This window comes from Nanorana parkeri, unplaced genomic scaffold (assembly GCF_000935625.1).
Source record: "Nanorana parkeri isolate BGI_ZX_2015 unplaced genomic scaffold, ASM93562v1 scaffold47, whole genome shotgun sequence".
Taxonomy (NCBI): Eukaryota; Metazoa; Chordata; class Amphibia; order Anura; family Dicroglossidae; genus Nanorana; species Nanorana parkeri.
Genome location: NW_017306315.1, coordinates 2,546,363 through 2,554,568, shown reverse-complemented (window position 1 = coordinate 2,554,568; position 8,206 = coordinate 2,546,363).

The following is an 8,206-nucleotide window of genomic DNA, read 5'->3' as shown; positions in this document are numbered from 1 at the left end:
TTACATAAGCAGCCAGGATGAAATAAGACATGTGTCAGCTGAGCTCCATGGAGTTTCCGGCAGTTTCCATCACCTCCAGACAGTGGGAGCCCCCAGGACCCTGCTGGCTGCAGCCCACTACTGGCACAGCTGGGACAATCAGAGCCAGGCAGAGCCAAAACCCGGACTGGAGTAAGAACTGGCCTAGCCGGATCCACCAATCCACTTCTATTACAACTTATTGGCATCCTCAGCCCTTTATAGCTATAGGCACATTTTTTGGCAGCGCACTGAACCACAACGCACATCTGCAGGATGCTGATAAGCACATCTGTTGGAAGGTGCTTTGGGCTGCCATTCAGAATAAGTCTATTTACAATGAATTGCACCTCATTGCACCAGCGCACCTATGCGTTACCACTCGCTGCCTTGAAAATGCCACAGTGTTATCTGCACCCATCCTAAATAATGGTGAGAAGATGAATTTATGCCTAAAGGGCTTGTTCACACCAAATGCAGACCAGATATGCATGAGTTTCTGCACACGCAGTGCAGTGGGTCGTGCCGCGTTTTTGCCACGTTTTTGATGCGTTCTGGGCCGTTTTTGGTTAAAAAAATGTTTAATGGGCTTTCAGGGCGTTTGCATGCGTTTGCATGCGTTCCAGAGCAGGTAAAATATGGCTTGCTGCAGTTTTTTTTACATGCTCTGGAACTGAACGCTGCAGTGTGAACTAGAGCCCAAAATACCATTGGAATACATTGGACGCAGTTTTGATCCGATCTGTAACTGCTCTGCTCTGCTCCTGGAACGCGCTTGGTGTGAACAAGGCCTAAGCCAACTAGATACCCAGAAATATGGCATGAAAAGGTCCTCACAGACCTCTCTCTGAGGGATGGGAATGTCTCTGAGGGATGGGTACGTCTCTGAGGGATGGGAACGTCTCTGAGGGATGGGAACGTCTCTGAGGGATGGGTACGTCTCTGAGGGATGGGAACGTCTCTGAGGGATGGGTACGTCTCTGAGGGATGGGAACGTCTCTGAGGGATGTGTACTTCTCTGAGGGATGGGTACGTCTCTGAGGGATGGGTACGTCTCTGAGGGATGGGTACGTCTCTGAGGGATGGGAACGTCTCTGAGGGATGGGTACGTCTCTGAGGGATGGGAATGTCTCTGAGGGATGGGAACGTCTCTGAGGGATGGGAACATCTCTGAGGGATGGGAATTTCAGCATTATCCAGGAAAGCAAAACCTTTGGGCCGGCTTCACATGACTATCCTTCCCCTCCTTACATTCCATAGGTCACTCTCTACTCCTTACCTACCTACCATCCCACCAGTATATCCCAGACCCAATGCACCATCCCACCAGTATATCCCAGACCCAATGCACCATCCCACCAGTATATCCCAGACCCAATGCACCATCCTACCAGTATATCCCAGACCCAAGCACCATCCTACCAGTATATACCAGGCCCAATGCATCATCCTACCAGTATATTTCAGGCCGAATATATCATCCTACCAGGCCCAATGCACCATCCTGCCAGTATATCCCAGACCCAATGCACCATCCTACCAGTATATCCCAGGCCCAATGCACCATCCTACCAGTATATCCCAGGCCCAATGCATCATCCTACCAGTATATCCCAGGCCGAATGCATCATCCTACCAGTATATTTCAGGCCGAATATATCATCCTACCAGACCCAATGCACCATCCTACCAGTATATCCCAGACAAAATACATCATCTTAAAAGTATATTTCAGGCCCAATACAGCGACCTACCAGTATATCCCATGCCCAATGCACCATCCCACCAGTATATCCCATGCCCAATGCACCATCCCACCAGTATATCCCATGCCCAATGCACCATCCCACCAGTATATCCCCGGCCCAATGCACCATCCCACCAGTATATCCCAGGCCAAATACATCATCTTACCAGTATATCCCATGCCCAATGCACCATCCCACCAGTATATCCCAGGCCAAATACATCATCTTACCAGTATATCGCAGGTCCAGTGCCCTGCCAGTATATCGCAGGTCCAATACATCATCCTATCAATAAATCCCGGGCCCAATGCACCATCCTAACAGTATATCCCAGCCCCTTGCACCATCCTACCAGTATATCCCAGCCCCTTGCACCATCCTACCAGTATATCCCAGCCTCTTGCACCATCCTACCAGTGTATCCCAGGCCCAATACAGCGTCCTACCAGTATATCACAGATCCCTTTGTGTCCTGTACACCAGCCCCTCTCCTCTCTTCCTTTTCTCTGTCCCATTCTCTGCCACTGAGCTCCTCATCGCCAAGTTTAATGAACCTTGAAAAATCCATCAATAAGTCTCTCCCATAGAAGGCAGAAGGAGAAGCACCGGCCTGTGGCATCTGCAGGAATTGCCGACATCTACTAAAGACCATTTCCAATTTTCAGAGTCGAGATTGCTAGCAGGCACTCTGAATGTGAAGGGAAAAGGGAAGTGACGGCTTTCATAGAGGGGAAGCCACCTTATTAAGGCTCTTAGAGGAAGACCTTTCAAATGTATAACCAAATGTAATTGACATCTCCATGACTTTGAGACATGTAGATGGGTGAATGGCAAAGTATATTTAAGTTTCAGACATTAACTGAATTTGAAGTGGGACTGACTACAATATTGAATATTTAACAATTCCCATCAAACTGCATCAACTCAAATATACGAGAGTGCAAAATCATTATGATAATGGAGCATCTCTGTGATGTCACTGGTCTCTAGTGATGGGATAGGCTCTGTTCTCATGAATATGAAGGGTCTCAGTGATGTCACTGGTCTCTAGTGATGGGATAGGCTGCATTCATATGAATATGAAGGGTCTCGGTGATGTCACTGGTCTCTAGTGATGGGACAGGCTGCTTTCTCATGAATGTGAAGGGTCTCGGTGATGCCACTGATCTCTAGTGATGGGACAGGCTGCTTTCTCATGAATGTGAAGGGTCTCGGTGATGCCACTGATCTCTAGTGATGGGACAGGCTGCTTTCTCATGAATGTGAAGGGTCTCGGTGATGCCACTGATCTCTAGTGATGGGACAGGCTGCTTTCTCATGAATGTGAAGGGTCTCGGTGATGCCACTGATCTCTAGTGATGGGACAGGCTGCTTTCTCATGAATGTGAAGGGTCTCGGTGATGCCACTGATCTCTAGTGATGGGACAGGCTGCTTTCTCATGAATGTGAAGGGTCTCGGTGATGCCACTGATCTCTAGTGATGGGACAGGCTGCTTTCTCATGAATGTGAAGGGTCTCGGTGATGCCACTGATCTCTAGTGATGGGACAGGCTGCTTTCTCATGAATGTGAAGGGTCTCGGTGATGCCACTGATCTCTAGTGATGGGACAGGCTGCTTTCTCATGAATGTGTAGGGTCTCGGTGATGCCACTGATCTCTAGTGATGGGACAGGCTGCTTTCTCATGAATGTGAAGGGTCTCGGTGATGTCACTGGTCTCTAGTGATGGGATAGGCTACGTTCTTATGAGTATGAAGGTTCTCGTGATGTCACTGGTCTCTAGTGATGGGATAGGCTGCATTCATATGAATATGAAGGGTCTCGGTGATGTCACTGGTCTCTAGTGATGGGATAGGCTGCGTTCTCATGAATATAAAGGGTCTCGGTGATGTCACTGGTCTCTAGTGATGGGATAGGGTGCGTTCTCATGAATGTGAAGGTTCTCGGTGATGTCACTGCTCTCTAGTGATGGGACAGGCTGCTTTCTCATGAATGTGAAGGGTCTCGATGATGTCACTGGTCTCTAGTGATGAGATAGGCTGCGTTCTCATGAATATGAAGGGCCTTGGTGATGTCACTGGTCTCTAGTGATGGGATAGGCTGTGTTCTCATAAATATGAAGGGTCTCGGTGATATCACTGGTCCCTAGTGATCGGACTCCAGCTTCTATCTCTCTTGTTGCTGGGTCCAACTGGTGTAAGTCAACGTCTAAGCATAGTCTGAGGTTTACATGCCCCGGCAAATGTGGAATTTACATAATACATAAATCCAGCCTAGTCCTCGGCAGTCCCTGTGCGTGTACGTTCGGCCCGACATTTTACACAATAGAAAAGACCAGATTAATGATTTCTCAATGTGATAGCGCCCCAGGCTAATGTCCGGACAGTGGGCTCAATCATGCTGTACACTACAGTGAATTCATATAATTGCCCGAAATTAAATTTTCTTCTAGCCCATCATTCATCAGGAGGAAACGTGCGCTAATCTGATTTATCCGGTAAGGAAACAGTAACAGCCCAAGAAAATAAAAATCATTCAAATGTTTCAGAAAGGAACTTTGTAAAGTGACGTTACGTTCTCGGGTTTACTTTGTATTCTTTCGATCACACTGTATAATGAGTATAATTCAATGATGTCCTGGAATCAGTTCCCTAAAGACCACTAAGGTCTTGCTGTGAGATACACAGACTATCGGAAATTCTGATACATCTTTATTCAATGTAGGGATGAGGGGACAGCATAGAAATAGCCATAGAGCTCGCCAGCACCTGACTTGTGATGCAACACGACCAGCAACAGTTTGTGATGTTATCTCTACAATAAACGTGTAGACTATTGATTATGGATCCGCGCTGTGCTGGTGACATATGTTCCTATCGATGTACTGATGATGATGTTCGATGTTCTGCCAGTTGCGACGCAATTCTTACTTAGGTCCTGGACCGGGACCGTGTGTGACGGGACTATGTTCGGTGAAGGTCTAGGGTAAGAGTAGACAAACTCCAACCCTCCAGCTGTGGGGCAACTACAAATCCCAATAGGCATTGCAAGACTCTGACAGCCACAGACATGACTCTCAGAGGCAGTTACATGATGGAATGTGTTTTTCCGCAGCTGGAGTTTACCTTTAGCTTTGGTCCCAATACATTTTACCAAAATGGCCACATTTTGGCAAAATACCACAATTTTGTTGAAGTGACCCAGACTTCGCTCATTACTAGTTGCTGTCTGTTACTGGTCTGTGTCTGTGCAGCCTATCTACCTCAGCGTACCCAACATGACATTCCTTCTTTAACCTAAAGACCAAGACTCCCGTCTTCTGAGCCTGCAGTTAATTCTATTAGTGCTGCACCCCCGGCACTAGAAGAGACGCAGAATACACTATATTACCAAAAGTATTGGGACGCCTTTACATGCACATGAACTTTGATGGCATCCCAGTCTTAGTCCGTAGGGTTCGGTATTGGGTTGGCTCCGCTCTTTGCCGCTATAACAGCTTCAGCTCTTCTGGGAAGGCGTCCACAAGGTTTAGGAGTGTGTCTATGGGAATGTTGGACCATTTGTGAGGTCAGGTACTGATGTTGGACGAGAAGGCCGGGCTCGCAGTCTCCGCTCCAATTCATCCCAAAGGTGTTCTATCGGGTTGAGGTCAGGACTCTGTGCGGGCAGTCAAGTTTTCTCCAGGCAACCGCCAAACCCAGACACGCCCATCGGATTGCCAGACAGAGAAGCGCGATTGGTCACTCCAGAGAACACGTATCCACTTACGTGTCCAGTGGCGGCGTGGTTTACACCACGGCATCCCACGCTTTGCATTGCACTTGGTGATGTAAGGCTTGGGTGCAGCTGCTCGGCCATGGAAACCCATTCCATGAAGCTCTCTACACACTGTTGTTGTGCCAATCTGAAGGCCACACCAAGTTTGGAGGTCTGTAGCTATTGACTCTGCAGACAGTTGGCGACTTCTGCGCACTGTGCGCTTCAGCATGCGCTGACCCCGTTCTGTCATTTTACGTGGCCTACCACTTCGTGGCTGAGTTGCTGTTGTGTCCAGTTGCTTCCACTTTGTTATAATCCCAGTAACAGGTGACCGAGTTGGTGACCTCCAATGATTTGGAGGAGGGGCGTCCCAATACTTTTGGCAATATAGTGTATGTTGGGGCTGGATGGAATGTCAAGCGGATGGGAAAACAAAACAGGAGGTTCACTTTAACGAGGGGCCCAGACCAATCAGAAAATGTTGAGAATTTCTCAAAAATGTCTCTTGCGTGTCACAAGACATAACGCCATCGCTACACGCTGGGAGAATCTATGGGGCTGATTCATCGAGGTGTCGAAAATAGCGCAGTGAGTGATGAATCAGCCCCTCGGAGCAGCAAGACGTCTCTTCCCTCCTCTCTCTCTCGTGCTTCTTGTTGTTCCTCGTGGTTGAAAAATGTCTTCTTTGTTTTTTTTGATGAATCTGTAGCGTGCAATTAAATATTTAATATTCAGAACGCTTATGGCTGCAACAATACTCGCGCTCTGAGCTCCCTATAATTTCCCTGCCTGTTTTAGCCACAAATAAAAAAAGCGCTTCCATTGTGTGTTTTGTACATGGGTGACGTGACCCCTGCGGTACTCCCTCGGCTCCATTCAGAAAGCCCCTCATATGGCCAGAGAGACGCACAATTTCTGCCCCGTGTCTGACAGCAACTCCCGTGGCCGCAACCTTTCAAGAAAGTCCTTCTCCTCCGAACATTGTCATTGCAGAATTTTTAAGGAGTCAGCCCATCCAAAATAATATTTTACCTGTTAGTAGAGCAAGGGTGGCTGAGTCAAGCTCCTGGATCCCCCAACAGTGAGATCTCCCATCCATAATTCCAGACTCCCTGTCCATTTGGGAGTTTTGGTTGTCTCCTCCCACTTTTGTGTGTCCCAGCTCCTCCTATTATAGACTCACACAGCAGTTGTACAGACCCGGGAACTCAGCTCAGGGATGGAGGGAGCTCCTCATAATGGGCACAGCAGGTGTACAGACCCGGGAACTCAGCTCAGGGATGGTGGGAGCTCCTCATAATGGGCACAGCAGGGGTACAGACTCAGGAACTCGGCACAGGGGATGGTGGGAGCTCCTCATAATGGGCACAGCAGGTGTACAGACCCAGGAACTTGGCACAGGGGATGGTGGGAGCCCCTCATAATGGGCACAGCAGGGGTACAGACCAGGGTACTCAGCACAGGGATGGTGGGAGCCCCTCATAATGAGCACAGCAGGCATACAGACTCAGGAACTTAGCACAGGGATGGTGGGAGCTCCTCATAATGGGCACAGCAGGTGTACAGACCCGGGAACTCAGCACAGGGATGGGGGGAGCCCCTCATAATGAGCACAGCAGGCATACAGACTCGGGAACTCAGCACAGGGATGGTGGGAGCTCCTCATAATGGGCACAGCAGGTGTACAGACTAGGGAACTCAGCACAGGGATGGGGGGAGCCCCTCATAATGGGCACAGCAGGTATGCTGTTTAATTTTCTAGCATCCACCAAACCTGGTCTGATATGCTGGCTCAGATATGACACAGTAATATAAATCGTGTGCAGTTCTTGGCTGTGTTCACAAATGTCTGACACAGATCAGTTCCCTGCTGCAGCCTCTCACCTTGTGACTTGCTACAAAGTTACAATGTTGCAGACTGATCACTGGGGGAGGGGAGACTGAGGAAATGCTTCCTCCTGCCTGCAGCAGACTGATCACTGGGGGAGGGGAGACTGAGGAAATGCTTCCTCCTGCCTACAGCAGACTGATCACTGGGGGAGACAGGGGGAATTACTTGCTCCTGCCTGCAGCAGACTGGTTACTGGATACATCTCAGTCTCAGAAAAGTCACTGGACTGGAGCTCAATGATGGCTTTTCAATAAAAAGAGGTAGAGCTCTTCTGAAAAGTGATACTGCTGCTCCTTATTATGACAGGTTGTGAATTTTATTTCTTGCTGACTTGTAAAATTATTGACTTCAAAACTGACTATACCCTCTGTGTGGAATCAGCTGTCCCTCTGCAGAGGTCCCACATGCTCCCTGTCAGAGCTACAGCTCTTCAATCTGCAAGGAAAACGAGTCTCATTGATTGGCGAGCTCTGGCTCGGACTCAGCAGGGGATGTGTCGGTCCCCTGCAGGGGGACCACTGCTTCCCCCACAGACAGCAAGAGTGCATCTCTGCGGCACGCTGGCAAGGGACGGGCTTTTCTGCTCGGGCTGGGGCTGCTTTCTAAAGGAAATGAACTGGAAGACTTTGCGTGCCTTTTGTTTCGATGCTCCTGGAATGTATTCAGTGGATATGAAGTGAACATTCGGTTGGACTTTCAGCCTCTTCCTGTGACATGTTATTCTGTACCTTCACCGTTGTATTAATAGTGAACGCCGTCCTCGCCTTTGTTTTGTGCTCCTTGTACCCAAA